Genomic DNA, 957 nt, shown 5'->3' on the forward strand with positions numbered 1-957 from the left:
AAAGAAAAGAAAAAAATCCATTGGTTACATTTAAACAAATGACATGGCTGCTTTTTAATAAAACTTTACTTACAAACAAGCTAGAGACTGCATTTGACCAGTGGACCATAATTTATCAACCTTTGATCTAAATGAAAGCTGTGAAGACAAAATCCCTAAGAAATTAATTCACAATCAATGAGTGGAGGGAGACATTTAGTATGAAACCACATTCACAGCTTGGAAGGTACTGTAGTGCTGTAAAGAACTGTTCAAACATTTGTCAAACTTCCTTTTATTCAAGTCTCACAACAACCACACACAATAGAGGCCATAATATTTCCAATTCTATTTTTTTTAAAGACAATCAAGACATGGAAAGTTAAGGTGATTTCTACAATCCCAGTATAGGTGATTAAGCCAAGATTTGAGCCTATGATGCTATTGATCACTATTCTAAATACTTTGACATAAAAGAGAACTGCATTTGAATCCTAACATGAATATTAGCTCATTGTTGCCTTATGGCGGATAGCCTGACATCCTTCAGATAACGGCATCTACTTCTCAAAGCCATGGTAAGGGTTCATGATGATAATGCATGTTGAATTTATAAAATGCCTCTTATGATAGCTGGCCACTCAACATATGAGTCCTTTCGCATTTTGAATTTATTTACTTATTTGTTTGTTTAGTTATTTATTTATTTTTCTAAAGTTACTGAGAAGACACGCCTGAAATTTACTGGAGTAAAGAACACAGGAAGAGTAGGTCATGAAATGAAAATACCAACTTTTATTTCGGCATGCTGAGCTTCAAGTTTCTATGGAGAGATCCCCAAAGCAATTGTCATGAGGAATCTGAAGCACAGTAAGAGATATCTAAAGGTCATGGCTTAGACATCTTTTCAGATACTAATAAAAGATTTCACATGCCAAGGCATGAAATAGACATTCTGTAAATGTTTGTTAAACAAAT

This window comes from Octodon degus, unplaced genomic scaffold (genome assembly GCF_000260255.1).
Source record: "Octodon degus isolate 3935 unplaced genomic scaffold, OctDeg1.0 scaffold00016, whole genome shotgun sequence".
Taxonomy (NCBI): Eukaryota; Metazoa; Chordata; class Mammalia; order Rodentia; family Octodontidae; genus Octodon; species Octodon degus.